This window comes from Lactuca virosa, chromosome 6 (assembly GCF_052849685.1).
Source record: "Lactuca virosa cultivar CGN04683 chromosome 6, Lactuca_virosa_CGN04683_v6, whole genome shotgun sequence".
In the NCBI taxonomy this organism is placed as follows: Eukaryota; Viridiplantae; Streptophyta; class Magnoliopsida; order Asterales; family Asteraceae; genus Lactuca; species Lactuca virosa.
Genome location: NC_136431.1, coordinates 174,536,523 through 174,562,007, shown reverse-complemented (window position 1 = coordinate 174,562,007; position 25,485 = coordinate 174,536,523). Strand labels below are relative to the sequence as shown.

The 25,485-nt window shown below is 39.5% G+C and overlaps 1 non-coding gene across 1 annotated transcript; it reads right to left on the bottom strand.

The window, feature by feature from the left end:
* Window positions 1-2,953: 2,953 nt before the first annotated feature.
* Window positions 2,954-3,060, bottom strand: LOC145123072 (small nucleolar RNA R71). The gene has a single exon (XR_013714952.1). It is a non-coding gene; the product is annotated as a small nucleolar RNA R71 (small nucleolar RNA).
* Between the last annotated feature and the right edge of the window lie 22,425 nt (window positions 3,061-25,485).

The following is a 25,485-nucleotide window of genomic DNA, read 5'->3' as shown; positions in this document are numbered from 1 at the left end:
TCATACAAGTACTTGGGGCAACTTCTCTTCCAATGCACTTTGTCATTGCAGTAGAAGCAGGCAACTTCTTTTGGGTCATAGGAGGTGCCTTCAGAACTTGACTTGCCTTTAGGGCCATCGCTTGACGACCCGGGATAAGACTTTCCCTTCCAGTTTTGTTTCGAGGGAGCTTCCCTCTTCTTCCCCTTCCCTTTACCAATGGGCAAGACAGGAGCAGTAGCAGTAGGAGTGGAGTCAATACTCTTTGTCTTTAATCAAATCTCAGTGGCTCCCAGCAAGCCTTGAAGTTGGCTCAACGTGACTTCCTCTTTCTTCAAATGATAAGTCATTTTGAACTGATCATAACAAGGAGGTAAAGAGTGCAAGACTATGTCAATAGCCAGCTCCTCATCGAAGTTCACATTAAGTTTCAGCAAACGATCCACATAGCGCTACATGCGTTACAGGTGGGTTGTGATGGACTCTCCGTCCTTCATCTTGTTAGTAATGAGTGACTTGACTATCTCATACCTTTCTTGATGTGCTCTTGATGGTACTTCTCCAAAAAGTCCTTGCACATTGATATGTGCATATTTAGTCATATATATTGTATAAGAATATTAATATTTTTTGACTATTTTAATGCAATTAATAAACAAAAGATGCTTAATTACGTTTAAATTATATTTTCAGTTCAAAAGAAGTGCTCAGAAGCAAAAGGGAGCAAGAGCAGCTATCGGGAGCTTGGGAATCAAAGAAAGAAGAAAAGAGCCAAAAACCAAGAAGGACTCGGCGAGTTGACCCTTGACTCGACGAGTTCTCACGAACATTCTCGAAGCAGAAGAGTCCTTGCCTTGCCGTACACGGGTATTTAATGAGGGACTCGACGAGTCAGTTCCTGGACTCGACGAGTCGCCTCTAATCTATAAAAAAGGAGCTTTCAGATCGATACCCGATTTTTGGGAAGAAACCCTTGGAGGATAGTTTTCGATTGAAGGACTGCTGGAGCGTAGGAAGTCAAGGAATGAAGTCTACATTCAATCTTAAGGAGGATTAAGGCAAAAATCAAGTTTACTCTTACCCAATCTCTTGTCTAAACCATGTTTTTATTAGTAGATTTCGTTTGTGACTTTGATTCTTCTGAAATCATGAGCTAAGACTATTTGCTTCTGTTTAGGAAATACAAATTTTGTGATGATGTGTTGATTTTATGATTTGGATTATTCTTATTTGGTGATTTGTTTTGCTAAGCTTGTTAAAGACCCTTATGTGTTAATTATGACTATTTTCTATTAATTAATCTGTAATTAAGTTGCATGACCATCTCTTAATTGCTAATCTCATATGATTTATGTGACAACATTGTTATATGCCTAGGAATAGCAAACGTGAAACTAGGGTTAATAGAAAATAGGAAAATTAATGTGTGAGCTTGTGTGACGAACCATCAGCAAGAGGTTAATTGAAGGACCAATTTAATTAACCAGTACAAGTCTTACTGAACCCGAATAAATAAACTAGGAAATTCATTAATTTAGACAACTAGCTACTTCTTAGATTAATTTGTTTTCTAAGGATTAGTAATAGCGAACATGAACCTAATCACCTTAATCGGTAGCCAAAGAAGAATTCATCCATTGCACTTTTCATAAAATCAACCATAGGATCAAATGAGTCAAACCTAAACAGAAGTCTCCTTTACCATTGAATTTAGTTGATTTTTACTCTCTAGCTGTTATTTGTTTTGTTTGAGTTTTAGTTAGATATTTAAGTTTTCTAGTCTTGCAAAACTAGAGAAAACCCCTTCTTTTATTATTTGTGTTTAGATAGTACTAGTAGTTAATTTAAAATTTACCGTTCCCTGAGTTCGATACCCTGCTTACTAAAAAACTATACCACCAATTGACAGGTACACTGCCTATTGTGTGTCAAATTTACATTAGAAAAGTAGGATTAAAACTAGTTGGTTTTACACACATCAAGTTTTTGGCGCCGTTGCCGGGGAACGGTTCTAAAATTTAATTTGATTACTAGTGTTATCGATCCTTTGTGTGAGATTTTTCTTGCACAAAGTTGTTGTGTTAAGTAAATTTAGTATTAGGATTGATTTTCAGTTTTTAGCCTTTAGTAATTTCTATTTAATTTTTTTTTTCTGTTTAAGCAATGAACTCGCCGAGTCCCTACGAACAGACTCGACGAGTCCGTCGCTGAAACAGTAAATTTTGTTTTTATTTTATTTTTGTTCTTTTTACCTGTTTTTCTTGTTTTGGTTGCAGGTATTACATGACCCGAGCATCCAACACACCTTTGGTTCCTCCACTTGAAGACCCAAAATCCGCACTTACGAAAAACAAAGACAAACTACTTGAAGACACTAACCCGCCAAAGAAATCACCATTCAAGGACCTCAAATCAGTCTTTGGGAAGAAAAAGAACAAGAAAGCAGGTGAGTCTAGCAGCCCAAAGAGCGAGGGAAGCAACCTTGGAAATCTTGCAGACGATACATTCCACAAAGAAACCGAATTTGAGTACGAGTACAATTCCGAATACGAAGAAGGAAGCGATTTAGAAGGAGAACTCAACAACACCATGGCAAACATCGATGAAGTTCCCATGGGAGAATGGAAGAAAGAGGATACGTGATGATACCGGCCCAGGACTTGTGCAACCCGCAATTCCCGCGACTACCACCTTTAAACTCAAAGGCCACATACTAGCTCAACTTAAGGAGATCCCATTCTACGGGAAAGATCACGAGGACGTATACAAGCACTTAGACGAGGTCAACGACATTGCCGACTACTTCAATGTTCCAAATGTGGGTCGCGATACCATTCTGCTTCGTATGCTACCAGTCACGTTTAAGGGAGCTGCGAAAGATTGGCTCAAATCACTCCCTCCAGGATCCATCACCACTTGGGCCAAGATGAAGGAAGAATTCATTGATACATTTTGCCCTCCTTCAAAGATAGCCAAGTTGAAGAAAGCCATAGGAAACTTTGAGCAACAAGCTGGAGAGTCCTTATAAGAGGCGTGGGAGAGATACAAAGGTTTACTAAGGAATTGCCCACATCATGATCTTAATAGCCAACAAGAAGTCTCCATTTTCTATGATGGAGTGAATGTGACCACAAGGCAACTTCTTGACTCGCAATGACCGCTCACGAAGAAGGCACCCCTGGTGATAAAGAAACTAATTGAAGAATTCTCTAAACACTCTAGAGAATATCATAGCCCAAGGAATGAACTAAGTCGGGGGGTGGTGAATTCAGTTAATGATAGCATGGCAGCAATGATGGCTAAACTAGAGAGTTTGGATCGCAGAATGACTAAGATGGACCAATCCATCCACGCTATCCGGGTAGGATGTGAGAATTGTAACGGGCCTCACCTAACTAGAAATTGTGATCTGGACGAGAATGGGAATCGGAAAGCACAAGTGTGTTATTCAAGTGGTGATAGGTACGATGACAATTGGCGAAAACTCAAAAAGGAATAGCTCCCGTATGATGAGTACAAAAAGGCAAAGGAGGAAAACTATAAGCAAAAAGAAAGGGGCTTTTATCAAAAAGAGGAACCGGTGCTAGAGAAGAAATCTGGTTTGGAAGATATGTTCACAAGATTTGTAGCCACGTCCGAGAAAAGGCATATAATGATACCGATGCTGCAATAAAATAACAACAAAATATGCTAAGGGAGCAACAAGGCATGATTAGAGAGCATGAAACTATGATGATAGATCAACAAGCTATGCTTAGGAATCAGCAAGCCTCCATTCATAACATTGAGAAGCAGCTAGGTCAGCTTGCACAACAAATCAATCATAGAGCACCGGGTGAACTTCCAAGCAATACCGAAAAGAATCCAAGAATCGAGCATATAAATGCAATAACAATTGATTCTGAGAAAATTTTCGTTCCTCTTACCCCTATCCAGAAGGATGCTAAAAAGGTGCAAGCAAAAGAGGCAGGAAAATCGAAGTTGGCAGAACCCGACTCGACTCGCCGAGTCCCATACAAGGACTTGACGAGTCCACGACCTGTTAATAAAACCAGCTATCTTTTGAAACCTTACTGGCCTCCCTTACCATTTCCGACTCGAGCCATTCATCAGGAGCAGATCCAAGGGTATAGAAAATTTATGGAGCATGTAAAGGCCCTCCAAGTGAACATTCCATTTGTTGAAACGATACTTCAAACGCCTAAATATGCATGCTTGCTTAAGGGTCTCTTTACAGCTAGAACAGATATGGCTAAAGTCGCTGAATTAGTATTGAATGAGTTGCCAGAGAAGAGGGGCGATCCGGGTAGCATTACCATATCTTGTCAATTTGGAAATATAATTATCACTCGAGCAGTGACTGATTCGGGGGCAAGTGTAAATCTCATGCCATATTCTTTCTTCAAGAAGTTAAACCTGCTGGACCCAAAGCCTATCCATATGAAGATCCATCTAGCCGATAAAACATCCAATTGGAGTATGCGAAGATCTTCTCATCAAGGTTGATAAATTTGTTTTCCCTACTGATTTCGTAGTGCTGGACATGGAAGAAGACCTTAAAGTCCCAATCATTCTTGGGAGACCATTCTTGAATACTGCATGTGCTATAGTCAATGTGCGCGAATCTACATTAACACTAAGGGTGGGGGATGATTCGGTAATTTTTAAAGCAGAGAAGGAGAAAAAGCATGAACAGATAATGAAAGATAAGGCTTCCTCAATGGATTTGGATGACGAATTATTAGAAAGAGAGATTGCACTTTTGCAAGAAGGCAATCCAAATCAATTCATATTAGCCTTGGAAGACAATTTTGATGCTGAAAGAGATTTGAGGGAGATAGGGAAGATGTTAGAGGAAGCAGATTACAAGGAAGTCCATAGAAGTATTGAGAACGCATCGACTCACCGAGTAGCATATGATGACTCGACGAGTCCAAACGAAAAGTCAAGACCAATGGTGGATTTTGTCTTGCAAACTACGAGTACTCTTTCCAGACTTGATGTGCATATTTTGCCTGAGAAGTTACTTAAGGAAATTGAAGTTGTTAACTATGTAAGTGAATTTGAAAATGCCCATGTGGCTTATCTTGACACAATTGTGCAAAAGGATGGAGAATTTCAACATGACATGAAGGAAAGTTTGGAAGATGAAAAGAATATTAAGGCCTCAAATAGTGATACACATCACTCTTTTAACGAGCCACACATGCTTTATCGAAAAGCAATGTCAACCACAACCAAAAGGACCAAACCTCGAGCCCGAGTGGCTCCTAATTATGAAGTGTTCGCTTTTTAACTACCAGATTCTTTAGTATGTGACAAAAGTGAGGAGGAATCTTTGATATCGAGTGATGATGAAGTGACAACTAAAAGGGAAATAAAGATAGACAAAAAAGAAGTACAAAAGATGGATCCAAAGAACGGGGTAAAGAAGAAGAAGTGTGGAAAAAGGACAAGGTGTGAATCTGAAGACAATGCTGAAAGAAGAAGGAAAGACGAATTGAGAAGGGCATATAAGCGAAAAATACATGCTTACAAAACAAAATACAAACCACAAAGGATTAAGCATGGCATCCCGATGAAGGACAACACAGAAACGTAGAGCGGGAAGGAGTCCAGCTAAAGTCTCCTAAAAAAGAAGCGCTTGACGGGAGGCAGCCCGTTACGAGAGTTTGCTTTCTTTTTCTTTTCTCATTTTATTTTTCGTTTTCGTTTGGTTTTCTTAGTCCGGGGAACATTGCATTTTTTCTCGGTGGGGAATACCGCCATTGTAGTATGGTGGAGTTGGCTTGGAGGTTGGGAATTTATGACCAACAATTGGTCAACACTGGTGCATTTGGTACCTTTCTTGAACATTGTCACCAAGCTTTTCCGGACGGTGTCAAGGGTTCTATTTGGTGGATCACTATTGCTAACAAGGTTTACATTCCCAAATCCGCTCAAGAGGGGAGCATTAGATCACCCACCCACCGGCTAATTCATCGCCTCATCTCAAGTACGATCAACATGCGGAAAGACAACGACAAGGTTCCTAACCTTGATGTGTTTTATTTGTGGAGTATTATTACTCCAAATACTTTTTGCAGTCTCGCATTTTGCATGGCATCCTATTTATCCGAGGGAGCAGTCAAGGACAGGAAGACTTCCAAAATCAATGGCGGGATGTTTGTAACCCGCCTAGCAAGATCGTATGGGTTGATGAACGTGGGAGCATGGGATATGTTGACGGAGGTTCCGACCCCTCCTTTTGGTATTATGCTTTATAGGAGGGCCAGGATAATTGAAGATTTTGGTGGAGGCCACTTTGCTATTCCTCATGATGATCCGGTGATAGCACCCGAGGAGTCGGGTAGGTGAGTCAGAAGACGCCAAAGAGAAGACCATGATGAACCACCGGTAATCCCGGTTGATGATGAAGTACTAATGGATTAGTACAATGTTGAGATACGCCAACTTCAAAATGATTTGGCTAGGGGGATCAATTTTAGTAACCAATCACACAACCAATTGTTTAATCACTTCCAACTTCTGCATATTGATGGAGGAAATTATCCGTATATTCACACATGGGAGGAGCGGATAGAGGCGAGAAGAAGTGGAGCAAGTGGAAGCGGAGCGCGGGATGATGATGGAGATGATGATGAGGAGGAAGAAGAAGATTGAATGATCCTTTTTATTTTTATTTTTGTTGTGTTGAAAACAATTTTTATTTGTTTGTTTTTGTTTGATTTTGTTTGGACAAGTACTTTAGGATTTGCTTTTGGTGTGTTTTTCCTTTTTATTACATGTTTGTTTTAGTCTTTTCAGAATTTGGATAAAGGGTTGGCATGCAAAGGGCCTCGAGAGTGATAGAATTATCGAATCTAGGCGAGAGAGAATGGAGTCCGAGTTTAGAGTCCGGTCAAGAAAAGAGTTGGAAATTGTCTAAATACTAAAAGGAAAAAAATGGAAGAGTCTCGATTGATTAGTTTCCTAACAAATCAGAATCAACTTTGGAGCAGAATATAAAAAATTTTCCACCCAACGATGGACTCGCCGAGTGCACTTACCTACTCGACGAGTCCCAGTGTAAAAACTTGGATTCTGCCTTTTCGCGCTATAACTTGGCGAGTGACATCACTAACTCGACGAGTTGCTACGTATTTCACTTTTCAAGCTTATGATTTGATGATTATTTCACACGGCAATTGGCTGCACTTTTGAAGAGTAATTCTTGAAGATTTCCGAGAGTTTTTCCTGCATTATTTGATGATTATTTCACACGGCAATTGGCTGCACTTTTGAAGAGTAATTCTTGAAGATTTCCGAGAGTTTTTCCTGCATTTTTAGATCTATGAACTACACGAGATTTGACACCCAAGGCATGGATGAGTTGTTCCCATGTCTAAAGTCAATTGAAGATGGAGCTTTCAATGTCGAAGATCAACATTGCGACTACTATTCCAGGGGAGTTTGTTCTAATTCCCTTTTTACTTTTGTTTTCTTTATCATGCATGGCATGCAATGAGGACATTGCATGAATTAAGTGTGAGGTAGGGGGTTGGTTACATTAGATAACTTAGGATCTTAATTTAGGCTTAATTTGAAAAATTTTGCATTAATATTGCTAGGATTAATTTAGAAAATTTTGGTAAAGCAATTAGGATCCATGTTAGTATTATGATTCTATGAGGACCCAAATGTTTAGTTGAGCCAATATATGTTATAGTGTATTTGTGGCCTCCCTTATTCTAGTGAAATCATGGGACAAAAACACAACCTCGCTTAGTTTGAGGGTCGCAATATGTTTAGCAACGTGTACCAGAAATCTATCCAGGAAGGTTTGTATCTTAACCAATAAGGGTTGAAGTTAAGCACCCCTGCTTAAGCATGTAGGATTTGAGTGAAAAAAAGTGAGATATACATGTAAAAAAAGAGAGAGAAATTACCAAAAAGTTGAAGAATTTTTGGAGCTATCAAGTTTAAAGTTTGAAGATCAAAGATCAAAAATTCTGAAGAAATTCAAAAGTTGAAGATACCAAAAATCAAAAAAAAAGGTGATGAATTCAAAGTACAAATTGAAGATCAGATATCAAAGAAAGTGAAGAATTCAAGAGCTCCATTATGGTATCTAAAAGTTGTAATTCTCTAGATTATGTATGCTTGGGTAGCTTTACAAAAATACCTTGAGGTTAAGAAAGTTTTCTAAGGATTGATTCGGAGGGATGCATAAAATGAGCGTTGTTCAAAAGAAGTGGGCAAATGTTTATGAGGATTGTGAGTATTTAGAGTATGGGGGGTTCCTTCGGAAAAAGTTTAGACATAAATGAATGAATTGAGGTCTTGGCATAATGGCTGGGTTTGATTAGGATTGTTTTATGTGATTTTAGTATGTTTAAAATTCAGTTTTTCTTGGGGGCAAGCAAAAGTCAAGTGTAAAGTAATTTGATATGTGCATATTTAGTCATATATTTTGTATAAGAATATTAATAATTTTTTACTATTTTAATGCAATTATGGAACAAAATAAGTGGGTGACTTGACTATCTCATACCTTTCCTGATGTGCTCTTTGATGGTACTTCTCCATCAAGTCCTTGCACATTGATATGTGCATATTTAGTCATATATATTATATAAGAATATTAATACTTTTTGACTATTTTAATGCAATTAATAAACAAAAGATGCTTAATTACGTTTAAATTATATTTTCAGTTCAAAAGAAGTGCTCGGAAGCAAAAGGGAGCAGGAGCAGCTATAGGGAGCTTGGGAATCAAAGAAAGAAGAAAAGAGCCAAAAACCAAGAAGGACTCGGCGAGTTGACCCTTGACTCGACGAGTTCTCACGAACATTTTCGAAGCAGAAGAGTCCTTGACTTGCCGTACACGGGAATTTAATGAGGGACTCAACGAGTCAGTCCCTGGACACGACGAGTCGCCTCTAATCTATAAAAAAGGGGCTTTCAGATCGATACCCGGTTTTTGGGAAGAAACCATTGGATGTCTAAACCATGTTTTTATTAGTAGATTTCATTTGTGACTTTAATTCTTCTGAAATCATGAGCTAAGACTATTTGCTTCTGTTTAGGAAAGACAAATTTTGTGATGATGTGTTGATTTTATGATTTGGATTATTCTTATTTGGTGATTTGTTTTGCTAAGCTTGTTAAAGACCCTTATGTGTTAATTATGACTATTTTCTGTTAATTAATCTGTAATTAAGTTGCATGACCATCTCTTAATTGCTAATCTCATATGATTTATGTGAAAACATTGTTATATGCCTAGGAATAGCGAACGTGAAACTAGGGTTAATAGAGAATAGGAAAATTAATGTGTGAGCTTGTGTGACGAACCATCAGCAAGAGGTTAATTGAAGGACCAATTTAGTTAACCACTACAAGTCTTACTTAACCCGAATAAATAAACTAGGAAATTCATTAATTTAGACAACTAGCCACTTCTTAGATTAATTTGTTTTCTAAGGATTAGTAATAGTGAACGTGAACCTAATCACCTTAATCGGTAGCCAAAGAAGAATTCATCCATTGCACTTTTCATAAAATCAACCATAGGATCAAATGAGTCAAACCTAAACAGAAGTCTCCTTTACCATTGAATTTAGTTGATTTTTACTCTCTAGCTGTTATTTGTTTTGTTTGAGTTTTAGTTAGATATTTAAGTTTTCTAGTCTTGCAAAACTAGAGAAACCCCTTTCTTTTATTATTTGTGTTTAGATAGTACTAGTAGTTAATTTAAAATTTACCGTTCCCTGAGCTCGATACCCTGCTTACTAAAAAACTCTACCACCAATTGACAGGTACACTGCCTATTGTGTGTCAAATTTACATTAGAAAATTAGGATTAAAACTAGTTGGTTTTACACACATCACACATCTCATAAGTCCAATAGTCCTCATAAAACTGTTGTAGCTCAGGAGTCATAATTACCACCATAATGCATGACACCGTAGTAGCATGTTTGCATTGGGCCCTATGCTCAGCTATTTCTTGAGGGGTAGCTTTAGATTCATCTATCTCGTTCAGCTCTTTTTCAAGAAAATATTCCTTGTCCTCGAATCACAAGACCATCCAAATGTTGCACATCCAATCATTGAAGTTGAAGCCATCGAAAATGACCTTGGCACAAATGCTCAAGAGCGAGAAGGATTTTGAGGAGTTGTTGTTGTTTTTGGAGTCAGAAGCGTTATTTGAGGTAGATATATGAAAAAGAAGAAAGACAAGTTTTGATTAGATAAGGAATCCTTAAGATAACACCCAAAATGAAATATTAAGGCTAGAACCCAACACAATAATTCACAATTCTGAAAAGGGATGTCGTAATCCAATTGTAACTTATTAGAAGGTAGGTAAATGACGATTTACCAATTCCACCATGAATACGAATTTTAAAATGAATTAGGTTTTAAATGAAATTCCTAGATCTTTTGAGATTCATTGAACTATTCAATGTGTTGAGAGAAAAACTTGAGACACACTTGAACAAACGTTAGAACAAGTATAGTTGTGGAATAGTTTATCTCAGAGGATCTAAAAGCTCAACAATAATAAGTTAATGAGTTAGATAGTTAGAGAGTTAGTTGCAGAAATGTAAGAAATATAAATGGCAGCAGGTGATATATCAAGTATACACATAAGTTGATTCATAACAAGGAATGCATTCAGACCAAGTTAATAAGCGAGATCAAACTTAGTGATAAAGTCACGAATGACTTGCTCCGAAGAGAAGTAGTAATCAGTTACGTTCTAGAGAAGTTTGAGAGTAAGAAAAGATTAAGATGTGTAAGAGGATGGAAGTAAGATATGTAAGAAAGATAGATCTAAGATTATATTAATTGTGAAAGAATGAGCTCTATATATAGAGACTCAAGAATTACATGGTATGATTTCTCTAAGAGTAGCCATGCAAGGCATACTGGACAGTAGAGAGTATTACAAAAAAGTAGATAAAGTTATACTAAGTAGATAGAGACTGCGGTTGATGAAGACTTCGGGTGTGGTTACTGAGGAAGATCTGACTGCGGATGCTTGAGGACTGCGGTAGCTGAAGTTCAAGAGGGTCACTTTTATGATTCAACAATTTCCCCTAAGTGACCTCTTTAACTTTTCTTCACCTATCAAGTTTAAGGAACTTGATCAGTATCCACCAAAATTTCCTGATATTTTCCAACCAGGTGATCCTTCTCAAAATCTCGAACTTGACTTCGGCAGTCGTATGCTTTGATTTTTTTACTACAGTTTGACAGATTTCAAGTTGCTTCCTTATAAGACGATTTATGGAAGTCATCGGAATAAAGTATTTGGTATCATTGAGTTTCCGTTTGAAGATGAATCCAAGATCTGGGAAGTTTGTTGCACCTAGGGATCTTTCTTGGAATCCTTCAGTATTCATGGGTGCGGGGTCAAGTGGTGGAAGATTAAATTTTGTGGCTAGGATAGGGTGAATGTGTGCATCAATTTTGGCAAAATAACAGACAGTTTCCTTCAAGAAAGTACTTGCCCTCTCAAGTGCTATCTTCATCTTCAGATACTTTTCCGATTTGTTCTGGAACACCTTGGCTATCAGAAAGACTTCTTCAGGGTTCATGCGTGGGAAGTAAGCCTAGGTGCGGACATAGTCCTGATTCCTTCTTGTGAGAGTGTATTAGATGAAGTCAGCTTTCACGAACTTCAGGGGCTTGTAATTCTTGACTGTGGATGGTCTATCATTCGACCATATTTTCTCTATGGAAGAAGCATGTTTGGCATAGAATCGATTAAGTCTTTCGAATTCCATAGGCAGTCTCTTGTGGTCAGGCAGGTTGCGGTCAAAGGGCTCAAATACTGTGAAGTATTTAGCATTGGGAGAGATTGGGACATCCCAATAACCATTAGAAGGGGGTTCAACATATGTAAGATAAGGCTTGTAATCATCATCCATCAGTCTTTTGTGGGGATTGATCCAGGAATTTACTAAGGATTCATCCATAGTAATGTCAAATCCATTTTCTCTCCAGATGAGCTCCGCGAACTTGGCTGCTTTCTAGTCTTTCTTCTTTTGTTGCGTTGCGGGGGAGTCATTTGAGTGCTCGGATGACATGTTGGATGCAAGATTTTTGAAGTGGGGAGGGGTCTCTGGTCGCTCAGGAGAAGGAGTTTTTTGAGTGATCTCCTTTTGCGGTGGAGACTGATGCGGTGGTGGCATCTGATGAGATGGTTGCGGTGAAGGATCTTTCTCAGTTATGATGGGGAGACTTTGATGATGAGAAGCACTGTTGGATTGATGGACTTCTTCATTATGATCTTCTTCACGATGGTCTTCTTCACTTCCTCCTCTTGAGGAGTTCAGACACGGAGCCTCCTCAAGCCATTGTTTGAGACCATCGACCGTGGCACACACCTCCTGAAATTGAGCTTTGAGAACATCAGCCAGTTGCTGATTGTCTGGGATGGTGGTGTTGAAGAGTAGGCGATGAATCTCCTTTGTGAGTTGTAGAATTTCAGGACCATGGAAATCGGACGATAGGGATCGTTGAAGTCTGTTGATGGTTGCATGAAGGACTGAGATAGTGGACTCATATGCAGTGTGAGTCTCATTGATCAGTTTTTGAGATTGAGTTGACTGGTCCGCAATGGCTGCATGTAGGTCTTTCTTGATTGCGGATACCTTAGAGATGAGGCGCTCCGCTACAGCCATGAATTGCTTGTGGTCATCTTGGCGACTTATATCCAGGGATCGGATTCCCATTTCAACCTTCAGGGAAATACGCTCAGCAGCCAATCTTTCACGGGTTTCCAGTCTTTCAATGTGTTCGATCAAGGACTGCGGTCTGGGATTGTCTTCTGGTTGCAGTTGTCTTGCCTTAACCGCAGCGAGAATTTGGTCGACTTTAGCTTGCAGACTGAGGAACTCTTTTCTGGTCACCGCATTCTTCTTCTTCTTCTTCTTTGCTTTTGGCTTGGAGGTTGAGTGTTGAGAACCACTCGATTCCTCTTCTTCATCAAAAATCATTAGGTCATCATCCAAAGGGTTAGGTTGATTTACCTCATTTAGATCAACATTATCAAATCCGAAGGTGGGAGCACAGCTGACTTCTATTGTGGTGCCTTCATCTTGAGAATCTTTAGCAGATGGAGTTGGAGGGGGCTTTGAGGGAGTTTGATCAGCAGTCGCATCTTGAGCTTTTCGGATTGTATCAGCCATGTCGTCCATCCAGGCTTGAACTTTGCAGATTGTAGATACGGTATTGGCATTATTGATTGCGTCTGCCCAATACTTTGCTACGGACTGAATCACTTGTTGTTTCTGTTGAAGCTGCTTTGTTTGACGAGCCTTTCTTGCTTTGAATGCCCTATGGAAAGCGGCATATTTCTTGGCGTCGGCTTCATTTGTTGGTTGATACTTGCTCTATGAATCGTTGAGGTCAATTTCGTCAATTCCTTCAAAACGCACCGAGGTGTCCCTCGGGTTCACGCATCCTTGCACATTGGTTCTCACCGTGCCTAAACCACCTGTAACAGATGTAAGCAGAGTAGGATTTCCTGAGCTTCTTCGGTCTCCTTGACCCGTGGTCAAGTCTGGCCTCGGCTCAGTTCTGGCAAGGGCTGAAGAATTGCCCTGTGGTTGGGAAGGTGTTTGTAGTGTTTGGGTAACAGACAAAAGTATGGAGTTCAACTCCTCAGGGGAAAAGAAGTGTAGACGGGAAGCCCTGGAGACCTTAGGGCAGGAGCAAGTTCCATCCACTTGGGAGTGAACTGGGGGTGAGTCTCCACGTTGCGGTGAAACAGACGCACCATCTGCGTCTGAGTGGTATAGGATGGTTGATTCGAATAGGTGTGCGGCCACCCCAAGGACTACCAGAGCCTTTTGAGAGGCTGAGGTATCAGTCCGGTCACGCATTTGGCCAGTGGGATCAGTTTTCCTTTTCTTAAGGATAGCTATGGGTTGTGCATCCTCATCAGAATTACTTTCACTGGATTCGTCAACCGAGGGCACAGTTTGCGTGATTTTTCGTTTCTTTGAGGGTTCAGCTCGTTTGGGAGCATCTTTCTTCTTTGGAGTTCTTTGTTTCTTGGAAACATTGTGGAGGCCTTGATGGGCTGAGGCCAACTGTTTGCGTCTTTGAGAGGAGAGAGTAGTGGAAGATGGGACTGCGGTACTACCAGGGATGGTGAGTGCGGATGTGGCTTGTAGAGGTGGGGTAGAAAGGTATGGGCTAATACCTTCCGTAGCCTTTATATGGTCTGTGACATTAGGGGTATCAAGTCCAAGTGATGTCAGAATGTGGACTGGTAGTCGTCTTATAGGTCCGAAGTTAGATTGATCTTTGGAGGGATTATACCTTTTGAGGTCTTTGGTGATGAAGAGATTGGTGTCATTGCCCATGCTAATTCCTGCATCCGCATGGAGATCTGAGATGCAAAGAGACCAGAATCTGGCAAACGTGAGTTCGGTAGGGTTTTCTCTTGGGCTCTCTTTGGGAATGTATTGCAAAAAGTCTTCCTACAAGATCTGACCGTAGATAACGTCATGGCCAGTGAAAATGCTCCATACCAGCTCCAAAAGCTTGAGACCCATATTATCCGTGCCTCCGATACTGCCAGATAGGCTGCGGATCACAAAGTGGCAAACAAATTGCCATACCACAGGCAGTTGATTTTTCTTGAATTCGCGTATGCCTTTGATCTTCTTTTGGTAACCCATCTGATAAAGTGCATAAATGATGTCCGCCATGCTTGGAGTGAAAATCTTGTTTGAAGGATGAACTAGCAGATTAATGGCGTTGAGAAATTTTTCTTTGTTCAGAATGACCAAAGAATCGTTCACTAAGTTCAGATGCACCTCTTGAGGGTTCTCGAGGGGTCTGTAAGCAGAGAATGCACACTTGAACAAGGTTGAAAGAGGAACAACGTCTGTGAATGCATCGAAGGGGCCAAACAGAGGGTGATTGGTCAAGAACTTGATCATTAGCTTGATCGGAGCATTATAGGAGGAATTCTCTTCGAACACAGCCCTAAAATTGCTTGAAGCAATCGCAGGCATTTGATTTCTTGTTTCAGAATCAGACCCCGTTGGGTTTACAGAGGCAGAAGCCTTGGAGATTTTCTTCGAGATGCCTGATTTCACCATCTTTGAGTGTTTGAAGAACGTTGCAAAAACAGAGTGCAAAAAAGATGGAGAGTAAGTTCGATGTTTAGAAAGTGTAACCTTTTCTTGGGGAAGAAGAAGGGGGTTTTATAGTGTGGGATTTGGAACGGTAAATGATTTGGAACGGTAATTGATTTTACCCTAAGTAAAAACGTTTGGGTATTTTTCTTGGATTAGAAAGGGGAAATCTCAGCCATAGATTAAAAAATAAAGGGTTTAAGTTATTTTTCGAGATTTACTAAAAAGGGTTGGCATTTAATGAAGTGTCAGACGGATACATCACGTCTGATGAACGTGTGGTGAGGGAGGTTTTAATCCGTTGTGTAAAGGGGAAGTTGTAACGGATTAGACGTTATGGGGTAATAGGAAGAGACAGTTTAAAAAGGATTTGATTTTGGGAAATCGTTCTTTTTGTCATCATACCTAAAATAGGTCTAACACAAGGTTTTTCAAAAAGAATGAGACAGTTACTCAGGAATGTTTTTTTTTTTTAATGATTTCTCTATTTAATGAAGGATCATTAAATAGCACACCATGTTTTTTTTATATAAAAAAATGAAACAGTTTGAAAATCAATCAAAGTGATTGCGGATTGAGACTTCATTGCGGATGGATCAAACGTCATTGCGGATGGATCAGATGTATGACTGCAGTAGAAGAACTGAGGAGAACACTTGAACAAAAATTAGTAACAACAAACAATAAGGACGATTGAAGGATAACTATGATATATGGTTGCGGTACACAAACTGCGGTAAACATGATATACCAAAACCATCTATCATAAGTAACTTCAGTTAGGACCGCAACAGAGACCAAGGATGGTCTGCGATACCTAACAATTCAAGAAGAATTGTGGGTCAGGATTCATCATTCCTAACATTTGTAAGAAACTGTTGAGTTTTGTAGAGTCAAGTGCCTTTGTGAACACATCAGCAATCTCTTCATGAGTATGGACAAAAATGAGTTCAATGTTACCTTTCAGGATGTGGTCTTTGATGAAGTGATACCGTAGTTCAATATGCTTGGTCTTGGAGTGCTGTATGGGATTGTGAGAAATCGCTATAGCACTTTCAGAGTCACAATAGATTGGTATCCGCAGCATTCTGTATCCATAATCCAATAGTTGAGTTTTCATCCATAAGACCTGAGAACAACAGCTGGCTGTGGCCACATATTCAGCTTCTGCGGTAGACAATGACACACAATTTTGTTTTCTTGACGACCAGCTGACGAGTCTTCCACCCAGAAATTGACATCCACCTGAGGTGCTTTTTCGATCTAGTATGCATCCGGCATGATCCGCATCTGTGAATGCTAGAAGGCTGAAGTCATTGCTTGCGGGGTACCATAAGCCAAGAGTCTTGCTACCTTTTAAGTACCGTAGAATCTGCTTGGCTGCGGTCATGTGAGACACTTTCGGATCAGCCTGGTACCTTGCGCATACACCTGTTGCAAAGACAATGTCTGGTCGGCTTGCGGTGAGGTACATCAATGAACCAATGATACCTCTATAAGTCTTGTGATCCACTGATTCGCCCGAGGGATCAGCAGATATCTTATATCCGAAGGCCATGGGAACCTTAGTCGAAGAACAATTGTCCATTGAATATTTCTTTAACAGTTCAGTGGTGTATTTCTCCTGATGAATGAATATCCCTTAAAGGACTTGTTTCACTTGAAGTCCTAAAAATAAGTTAATCTCTCTATTCATGCTCATTTGGAACTTGTTGGTCATGAGTTTAGCAAATTCATTCACCATATTCTGATCAGTGGAGCCGAAGATCATATCATCCACATATATTTGTACAAGCATTAGATGATCACCATTTGCTTTTCTAAATAAAGTGGGATCAATCACTCCTCTTTTGTATCCGGACGAGACACGAAATTCAGAGAGAGTCTCGTACCATGCTCTTGGGGCTTGTTTTAGACCGTAGACTGCTTTTTCAAGCTTGTAGCAGTGGTCTGGAAATTGAAGACTTTCGAAGCCCTAAGGTTGCTGAAGATAAACCTCCTCTTTTAATTCACCATTGAGAAAAGCACTTTTCACATCCATTTGATGAACCTTTACATTCTTGTGAGCTGCGTATGCTAAGAAGATCCGGATGGCTTCCATTCTTGCTACCGGAGCATACGTTTCATCATAGTCAATACCTTCAACTTGACTATATCCCTTAGCAACTAGTCTTGCCTTGTTTCTGATGATCGCACCGGATTCATCCAACTTATTCTTGTACACCCATCTAGTACCAACAATGGTGTGACCTTGGGGCTTCGGAACGAGCTGCCATACTTTGTTTCTTTTGAATTCTTCTAGCTCTTCTTGCATTGCGGATATCCAATCTGGTTCTAGTAGTGCTTCTTTGATCTTTTTGGGCTCGACCGAGGACATAAATGTTGCATACTGACAGTGATCATATAAATCCTTGAAAGATCGAGTTTGGATACCTGCGGATGGGTTGCCGATGATTTGACCTGGTGGGTGGTCCTTCGTCCAAACATGTAGACGGGGTTGTAAATGATCAGCAGATACGGTGGAGGGAATGTCTTCAATATCGGAAGACTCTGCGGTTGGAGACGGCAGTTCCCCCTGGACTTGAGAACATCCTGTTGAATTGTCTTGAACTGGGAAGGAGGGATCAGAGTTTTCTTGGGCAGATGACGAAGGTTCCTCCTGAAGTGCAGACGGGAGTTCCCATTGAACCTGCGAAGGTTCCCCCTGGATTGCGGATGGGAGTGTGATAATCCTTGAATCTATTCTTGTGTCAATGTTCTCTATGTTTTCATCATCCGAGTCCAAAGAATCGTTTGAGAGTTGAACATCTTTGCGGATGATTGGAGCTGCATCTTCTAGTACTGGAACCTCGATGGTTGTTGCATGGTCCGGAGTTGAGCTTTCCCCCTCAACCGGCGAGGTGGATGTATTTAGTGATACTTCATCGGTCAGTGTGGGACCAGATACATCAGCATGCAGCTGCTGAGCTTCCAAGGACACAAGAACTTTGGATAATTTGGTTGTTTCTACAGGGTCGAAGAGATCGTCATAGTTTACTTCAACTAGGTTTAGTGGACCCGAAGAGGCAGGAATATCACTTTCTAGAATTGTTGTGGTTTCGGTGGATGGAGCGGTGTTGCGGATGTGATAGTCATCAAATTTCACATCGAAGCTTTCAATTATCAACCTTGTGCGTCTAATGAGAACTCGATAAGCAACCTTGTTAGTGGAGTAGCCAAGGAAGATGCCTTCATCAGACTTTGGTGGGAATTTGTTGAGATGGTCTCTGTTGTTGATTACGAAACATCTACACCCAAATATATGGAAGAATCAGACATTTCGCATTGCGGTTGTTGAGGCCCTCATATGGTGTTTTGTTGAGGCGTTTGCACACAATGCTTCGGTTTTGTACAAAACAGGCTGTGGCCACTGCTTCGGCCCAAAAGTAGAGAGGAAGATGGGCGAAGTTGAGCATAGATCTGGCAGTTTCTACTAGAGTGCGGTTCCTTCGCTCTACTAATCCATTTTGTTGCGGTGTGTAGGGAGCTGAGAAGTTGTGAGTAATGCCTTTGGAAACCAAGAAACTATTTAGAAGATGGTTAGTAAACTCGGTTCCATTATCACTACAGATACGTCTAACAGGTAACTTGATCTGAAATTCAATTTCCTTGATGAAATTGATCAATATCTACGGAGTTTCTGATTTGAGTCGTAAGAAATAAACCCAAGTGAACCATGTGAAGTCATCAACTATAATCAGTATGTATTTCTTGTGATGAAGACTGGCTACGGTAGATGGACCGCATAGATCAATGTGTAAGAGTTCCAATGGTTCAGAAATTGAGGAGTCAATCCCCATGGGGTGACTTGCTTTGGATTGCTTTCCACATTCACATGCAGGACAGAGAGTATCATTGCTGAACTTGAGAATTGGGAGACCTCTGACTAGTTCTCCGGTGACCAAATTGTTGATGTATCTGAAGTTGAGATGAGCTAGCTTGTGGTGCGATAGCCAGCTGAATTTGATGATCAACTGCGGTGTGCCTATGATCAGAGAGACATCCAGAGGATACATAGTACCTTCGGATCGAGACTTGATCAGACATGTGTTCCTATCACTTGTCATTACATAGCAAAATTGATCATCAAATTCAACTCGATGGCCTGCCTTACATAGTTGGCCAACACTGATGAGATTGTGTTTAAGGCTTTCTACATAAGCAAACTTTTGAATAGAGAAGTTTCCCGTAGTAAGAACACCATAACCTCGGATTATCCCATTCGCATTGTTCCCGAATGTGACATTTCCACCGTTGAAAATTGGCCTGAAATCTCGAAGGTATTCTAACTTTCCAGTCATGTGCAAGGAGCAGGCACTGTCGATTAACCATTCGTCTTCTTTTTCCTCGTTGCACAGGGCCTGAGAATTACACGGTTAGTTAAGGCATCCAAACTAGTTTGGAGCCTCGGACAGAAGGTGAATTTCTGATTGGTGCATGAACCGAGGTTGCAGGGACGGGTTTCGTGTCAACTTTTAATCCTAGTCCTGGGTGTTTGTGAGATTTTGGAGTGTTGTGTTGTTTTGAAAACTTACGAGGTTTCTGAGAAAAATCAGATTTGACATGAGGTGAGCTATTTTGACTACATTGACATTGACATGCTGAAATTTTGTCTTTTGTCCTGACATTTTGTTTGGTCAGCGGTCTAAAGGATGAGTTGGGCTTGTGACCGGTCCGAGGTTGGTAATATCTGACAATGGTGCTGTTGGACTTCTGAAAAGTTTGTTTTGAAAAAGGTTTAGCATGTGTAGATCTTTGGGACCTTTTTGTTGGTTTTGGTAAAATACCCTTCCACTTGTTAAACTTCTGATGTGATTTTAAAAGTGTTGGAGTGGGTAAGATACCCTTCCATTTTGGATCATCTGAGGAATAGATTTGAAAACCATTGCTTCGAAAAGACGTTTCTCTCTTTTGAGTTGTGTCAGATGAGTTAGGAATGGATGTTGAAACTGTACATTCCTTTTTGCATGTTTTCTTGATGGGAGAATTTTTAGAAAAATAGTGTGAGAAAACAAATTTTTCTAGACTCTTAGACTTTGGAAATCTGATATGCCTTTTGTTTTTTCAAAAGTTTTGTCTATTAGTGCCTCGGGTTCGAATTTCCTCTTTGAAAGCCCTTTTAGCTAAGGGTTTTGGGGAACCGCAGTCATTGGTGTTCAGTTGCGGCTTCCTGGAAACCTTTGAAAATTTATGAAAACGAGGGCTTGAGTCATCCGAACTTGAAGATTCAGGGATTTGAGAGCATTGACCTACTTCAAAGTTTTCTATGGGTAATTCGTGATGAATTGGTTGAAGAGTTGCAGAACTTTTGTTCGATGACTCCGGTTGGGATGATTTGACTATCACAGAGTAAGTCTGGGTTGGGACTTCAGCGGGACATTTGTGAGACATCCGCTGCTCATGACTACAGTGAGGGGCACTGCGGTCTGAGGGCAGAGATGGGAAGTCTTGCGGGACTTCGGGGCTTTCAATGACAATTTCCTCATCAACTACGAATGAAGTTTGAGAATTTAGGTAAACTGTGCCACAGACAGGGATATGATCACTTGTGTGACCCGAAACCTCAGGCACAATTTCCTCAATGACACAATTATTGCTTAGATTATGAAGTCTACCGAAGTGTGTTCTGATGTCTTCGGGAAAAGTCTTGTCATTGACTGGGAAATGAAATTCTCGGTCCGGAGGGACATACAGTCGATCTTTGTTAAACCGGGGTGCGGAATCCTTTGCGGTAGAATATCCATTGGACCAACCCCAATTGTATGTGTTGTCCACGGTTCCATTATTTACCAAATTTTCAATAGCTTCAATTTTATTGAACAGTTTTTCTATTAAAAGATTTAAGCATACAATCTCACTCTGAGCTAAATCTCTTTGGTTCAAAGCTATTTCTAGTTGTGTTTCACTCAACATTCTTGCATCTTTTTCTAACCCTAAGTCCTTTTCTAACATAGCCATTTTGAGTCTTTTGTTATCCAGTCTTCCTCTTACATGAAACATTTCTTGGGACGCTATGTTCTTCTCATCTAAGGCTTTGATATAGTCTGTAAGGACGGCAACACATGTGTCATTAAGATTATCTATGAATGGTTGACAGTCATGAATGTTATAGTTTAGAGTTTGGATCATGAGTTTTACCTATTCGACGATGCTTAGAGTTCCATCCTTTGCCATGTAGCAGTAGTTATTTTCCAGCTTTGTAGACCCATCATCATCCGCAGTTGCTAGCATGCAGATTTTGCCTTTTCCTTTGACATTGCTGATGGCTTCTTCTTCATCTCCGGATGACCAAACTTGATGGTGTCTTTTGACATGGGCTACGTATGCCCTTGCCTTTTCCTTATCTTCCAATTCTTGAGCCATTCTAAGGTAGAATGCTCTGTCTTTCACTACATTGGCCTTGCAATCCTTTGCAAAATGATTCTCTTTGTTGCACTTATGACAAATCACAATATCACTTTTGTTTTCTGATGGAATACCGGAGTCAGTGGTTTGGATGGACTGCGGTGCCTCCTTTGGTTGAGTGTTTTGAGATTGCGGTGGTGGATGAGAACTTTTGGGATATCGAGGCTGGTTATTCTGCGGGTTGAAGTTACGGTTGAATGGAGGTTTGTTGAACTGCTGATTCTTGCGAAAGGAAGGAGGTGGTAGTCGATTGAACTGTTGGATAACAAGAGCAATAGCCTTCTGAAATTCTTCCTCATCATCATACTCTGAGTCAGCTTCGTATGACTACGGTGTAGTGTCATACGAGGGAGAGTAGGATTGATTGTTTGGGGCTTGTGCTATGAGAGCGAGTGGTCCTCCCAAGTCAGCACAGTCTTTGAGTACGGTGGATTCTTGTGCTTGCAGTTCTCCGTAGAGCTTGTAGAGAGAGATAAAGAGTGAATCTTTCTATCTCCTTGGACTATCATCTTAGCCATAGTCCAATGTCTTCCCAAACAATTAAGAAACTGAAGATTTGTTTCATGGTTACTGCGGATGGTGCCCGCATTGGATAACTTCGTCACTATCAAGTTAAACCTTTTGAAGGAGTCTTCTAAACTTTCGCCAGTATGAGCTTTGAAGTTGTTGAATTCATTGAGTGCAGTTGTGAGCTTCTTATCTTGAGCTTGTTCTGAGCCTTCGTACAAATTCTTGAGAACATCCCAGATCTCTTTTGCTGATTTACAGTTTATGATAATGTCGAAGTTGTCAGGAGCAACTCCACAAGAGATTTCATAAAAAGCAACAGCATCATTTTCCATTTTATCTAGAACATCTTTGGTGGGACGGCTCATGACTGGTTGACCTCCTCCTAGTCTAGCTGTAGCGCCGTCAGTTTGAACTGGTGTAAGAACAGGGACATGTGGTCCTTCTTCTACGGACTGCCATACATCTCTACCAAGTCTCCTTAAGTACCTTTCCATTCTCTGAGACAAGTGATGGTATTCATTTGCCACCAATATTGGGGCTCGATTTGAACCACCAACACTGTTGGAAACATTCAGATATAATGTTTGGGCCATTTTTGTTTTTTTTTTTTTTGTTTTTTTTAAGAAATGAGCTTCAGTGGTATAGAAGGCCCTTTGAAAATCAGAGTTTCGTTTTTCAAAAAGCAACCACTATGGCTGTGATACCAATTGTTGAGAGAAAAAGTTGAGACACACTTGAACAAACGTTAGAACAAGTATAGTTGCGGAATAGTTTGTCTCAGAGGATCTAAAAGCTCAACAATAATAAGTTAATGAGTTAGATAGTTAGAGAGTTAGTTGCGGAAATGTTAGAAATATAAATGGCAGCATGTCATATATCAAGTATACACATAAGTTGATTCATAACAAGGAATGCATTCAGACCAAGTTAATAAGCGAGATCAAACTTAGTGATAAAGTCACGAATGACTTGCTCCGAAGAGAAGTAGTAATCAGTTACATTCTAGAGAAGTTTGAGAGTAAGAAGAGATTAAGATGCGTAAGAGGATGGAAGTAAGATATGTAAGAAAGATAGATCCAAGATTATATTAATTGTGAAAGAATGAGCTCTATATATAGAGACTCAAGAATTACATGGGATCAGTTCCCTAAGAGTAGCCATGCAAGGCATACTAGACAATAGAGAGTATTACAGAAAAGTAGATAAAGTTATACTAAGTAGATAGAGACTGCGGTTGATGAAGACTTCGGGTGTGGTTGCTGAGAAAGATCTGACTGCGGATGCTTGAGGACTGCGGTAGCTGAAGTTCAAGAGGGTCACTTTTATGATTCAACACAATGGCATGTTTAATCTCGATTATGCAATTTCCATTTGTGACTCGGATACCGAGGATCACAAACAAGGTGTGAATAACCATGCAAATTAGCTTGGTACCCTCGATGTCATTTATCTCCTAATCAATGTGTCGGTTAACCACACACGCTCCATTGATCTATGATAATTTACGAGCTACCCATTGCCACCCTTTATTAGTCCGTATTAGTGTGCCGGTTAACCACACATGCTCCATTAACGACTTTTATAAAGGGCAATGTGCAATTTCATGGATTAGCCTCAAATTAACATTTTCCTAAAGTAACTAAGATTGAGAATTTTTACAAAAGCACTTAGTTACTTTATATTTTCATTATACTTATTAATGAGCATTTAATGTCCTATCCTACCCGTTCGGCTAATGACCCTCCAGTAGTCAAGAGTGCGGTAGGTAAGAATGGATACACAATGTCGGTCATTTTATAGGTCGCTTCCTTAAACACCCCTTATATACCAGCTTCGTTAATGAGGCCTACTAACGGTAAGACTGACCTTTTCTTTTATATATATATATATATATATATATATATATATATATATATATATATATATATATATATATATATAAAAGGGTGTATTTTAAACTTTTAAAATACTAGGGTTTTAGAATTTAAGATTTCAAAATTAAACATTTAATTAAATTTTAAATTCTGAAAACGAAGGGGTATTTTTTAAACATTTCAAAAAGTACTAGGTTAAATCCTTTTTAATAATTAAATTATTAAATTAATTTTGTCTTTATAAAAAAAATTTAACCTAATCATGGAATCATGATAAGGATACAAGATTATTGATTTAATTTACCTATTGTAAACCATTAAAATGAAATTAAGGTAATTATCCAACAAATCCATGAAAGATATGTCAAATCCGAAAATCTGGGATCTAACTGACCAACTCGTCTAGTCTGGGCAATGCACTCGTCGAGTTGGGCCAACTCGTCAAGTTCCAAACATGAACTTGTCAAGTTCAATGAACAAAATGACGATTCTGCTCCTTTCTCCTTTGAACGTGTCATAATTACATCAAGTTCTACTGAAAAACATCCTAGGCTCTGATACCACTGATGGGTTATGAGCATAAAAACAAATTCCTATGTCATCATGAAATCCTAATGCTTTGGATCGAGGTCTTCACTAGTTGAACATGCAAACTTCAATACCAAAGCAAAACCCTAGAAACTAGTATATAAATAAAAATTTACACAATATTATGTAGTAAGAACAAGAACACCTTGAAGATCTTTGACTCTTGAAAGCAAGTGCCTCAAATGTGACACCTCTAATGGCTTACAAACACTCTTTACAAGAGGATGAGAGGAGAGAGGACGAAATGCACCAGAATTTCGGATAGGGTTCTTGTGTATGTGTGTAGGCCGAAAATCGTAAGGGTGGGGTTACTTATATAGCACTTGGTTGCTTAGTCCCAAAGCTAGGGTTTGCTGGAGGAAACCCTAATTCCCAGCTTAAGGACTAAGCAGCCATAGACCCTCATTAAGGAGCTTTGGACGAAAACTTATAGGGCCACCCTATAATTTTGTCCACTCTTTTCCATGGAGTCCCTTAGCCCAGTTTCACAACTATCAATGATTTTCAAAACAGCCTCTGCATTATTAATCAGTTCCTTTATACCCAAAATTAATACCAAATTAATTTCTGATTAAATACTAATTAATAATATGATTTCTAATTAACATATTATTCTTATAATATATTAATAATTCATTTTAAGCATCAATTTATTATTCCAAATAATAAATTCAAGTCTCTCTCCAATAGTCATCCTGTCAAGTTTCATGAGTAATTGCAACCCAAAAGGACTTGTGCTACTATCAATTCATGTATATACCAATTATAGTTATGGGCTTAGACACCTAATCTAACAATATATATATATATATATATATATATATATATATATATATATATATATATATATATATATATATATATATATATATATATATATATATATAATTGAGAACACAAGAATAAATCTAGGCTATATTTTTTTTGCAGCAAAGCCCTCCTGT